The 2,906-nt window shown below is 40.0% G+C and overlaps 1 non-coding gene across 1 annotated transcript; it reads left to right on the top strand.

The window, feature by feature from the left end:
• The first annotated feature begins 1,121 nt into the window (after window positions 1–1,121).
• Window positions 1,122–1,193, top strand: Trnae-uuc. The gene has a single exon. It is a non-coding gene; the product is annotated as a tRNA-Glu (tRNA).
• Window positions 1,194–2,906: the final 1,713 nt, after the last annotated feature.

Below are 2,906 nucleotides of genomic sequence, written 5' to 3'. Positions count from 1 at the left end.
ATGCGAGAATACGTGGATGCGAGACGGCAAAATAGCCCCTGTTCTAATGTCGTTCATGCATTCGCGCAATTCCACGCCATTTTAGAAATTAATGCAGCTCTAACCTGCGCAATTCCGTGCCCAGTGTAAAACGGCCTTTCTACACGGCGAATGATTTCATTCGCATGATCGATCATTCACCGTGAATAGCGGGCTTAGGACAAGGCGAAGGATTGAGGACTCTGGAGACAAATTGCTGGTGAGGTCAAAAATCGACTTGAATTTGAGTACAATGGAGTGAATGAGCATTTAAAATAAGTAGAATTAATAACGTGAATAGGTTTTTAGAAAATTGGAAATTTTTTAGGTGCTCCGTGCCCTTCTCATGCTTCAAACGACGTAAAATTGTGAAAAAAGAAGAAATCGCGGAGATGAAGGACTTGGGATCAAGATTTTCAAGGGAAGTGTGCGGGGAATGGTCAGGTTGGAAATAAGGATAGGAAGGATGAGTGCACCTGTTGTTGACTCGTGCCCTCGCACGGCGCCCAGGTAAAGAACACGGCGCGTAGGCAGACAGTGGTCGGCGGACCAGAAGCGCGCGGGCCATCAACGAGCGAATGACGGGAGGAGGAAGGATCTCAAGAGGAAGGAATGGAGAGTGTGGCGGAGATTGTGCTCAACATCTGCTGTTGTTCGTGAGCGCGGACCCGTTTTTGAACCAATAATCCACTTTCGGACACCGGGAGCTGTTTTGAGACTCTTCGGACCTCAACAGGGGGCAGACGGACAGCACGCGACGGCGCGCGATTAAACGTAATTGACGCATTGGGGAACAGGAGAGATGGGTTGAGGGTGAATGGCGAGCACAAGAAAGGAGGAACTACACCAGAAAAAAGAGGTGTGGATGCCAGGCAACTATTTTATATTATAACGACTTATCGCACTAAATACGGTACTTATTGGTACTTATTTATGGACTCGTTCTCCCAGAAAAATCCATGTCTTTAACATGCACTACACGTATCGCACATATATTATTATTTAACGACCGATATTCTTCGTTAACCCTGGAGGACTTATAAATAATTTATTATAATTTCCACAAGAATCAGTTTTACACGGAGCACACTTGTATACCAGAGTCCCATGTGGTCTAGTGGCTAGGATATCTGGCTTTCACCCAGAAGGCCCGGGTTCGATTCCCGGCATGGGAACATTTTTTTCCTCCCTGAAGATAACTTTTGCTCTTGACACTTCATTAACAGACACCCCACAAGCATTGGCTCCCTAGCCTTTCTCCTATACAGTATTATTTGGACCACAGTTCTGAGCCAATATTCGACGGAAAGTAAAGTAATAAGGTTAAATTTTCTAAGTAAAAATAAACACCAAAGGTAATTTCAATAATTTTGGTAATCAAGCTATTACGCTATCGTGCAGCGTTTAAAAGTCACATATTATTAAAACTAAGGACGATAGGCGATTTCTTCGTTAACAAAAAGTAAATACATTTCTCCTTTTTATGCAGTGAGTTGTGCTTATGGTCGTTATCACGATAAATAAATGGTATCTTTTCTATTACAGTTCAGTACTTATTGATATTCCTATTGCTTCCGGTCTATCCTGATTTTTGTTTATCCTGATAGTGTCCGGTTCCAGTTACTCTGGATAAGCGAGGTTCTACTGTATAACCAGAATACAAAAACATTTGTATTTTAGGTGCGCCTTGCAAGGTCAGTCACTGCCCGAATGCGAGCTCGTATTAAATAATTCCTCAATTCTTCGGGGAAAAAACGAATATCTATACCTACCACTTATGAAAAATATTTCTCTTATTATATCCTTTCCACCATACCTAACAATACAGTGAGGCTACAAGATAGGATGTTCTCCGACTCGCTCTGAATGATGTCTTCAATTGAACAAGCAATCTAAACCCGGCAAGTTGTCTCCGAAAGGTTATAGACAAAAGCATAATTAAAAAGATCAATTATAAGGCGATAATTGTCTACTCTATATGAAACTTTCCGAAGTTTCTGACCGGGTGAATTTAATATTTGTTAACGGCGTTCCGAGATCCGATTAGTTCCTTACGACTACAGTAAAATTGGGTTCATCGTCATCAGAGTGAATAACGGTTACATTTTCCCTGAATGAAAGCGAATTTTGACCGCCAAAGTAAGTATGTAATCATACAGCCTCTGACTCTTGACCTAGGATCTCCAAAATCCAGGCGGAATGTTTTAATATATGCATCATTATTATCCATCATCAAACCGAAGATTGGTTTGACTGGTTCTCCACCAAATTTCCTTATCACCTACTCTTCAACACTTACATAATTCTTAAGCTTAAAACCTTAACCAGCCCTAGGCATATCATATGCGGCCATCCTCTGCCATTCTACCTTTCCACCAGTCCCTAATCGATCAATCTACATAAAAGCCTGACTATCTGGAGTTTAAAATGCAAGCTTTGCTAAAGCACTCCTAATTAATTTGTTCAATAGAATAATTATGGGGATCCTAGCTCGAGCTCAGAACTAAAAATGATTTTTCCAAGACACTTCCTTATATGTTTACGGAATGTAGCCGTAAAATGCAGGGAAACTCATTTTCTTTCTGTATTATTTTCCTACCACATCAATGTCAGGATAATTGGTGATAGCTTAACCCATTCTCACGTATTTTTGGTGTAGCAGATTCTGCTTACTCGTATCACATCAAGAAGCCGAACTAATTTTCTGATCTCACGATGAAGTGGCGTTTTCTTTTAATTTTTTTAAATAACTATTTATCGATTCATGAGTGCATGAAATGTAATTTTATACTTTCTACCCTAGAATACCAAAAGAAGTTTACAAAGAAATTTTTGAAAATAAAATTGACATCAAGGAAAAAATCTAATTAGTGAAATTATCGCTAAAA

The sequence above is a fragment of the Ischnura elegans genome, chromosome 2 (assembly GCF_921293095.1).
Source record: "Ischnura elegans chromosome 2, ioIscEleg1.1, whole genome shotgun sequence".
Lineage (NCBI taxonomy): Eukaryota > Metazoa > Arthropoda > Insecta > Odonata > Coenagrionidae > Ischnura > Ischnura elegans.
The sequence above is the reverse complement of the archived record's forward strand: the minus strand, read 5'-3'. Positions and strand labels throughout refer to the sequence as shown.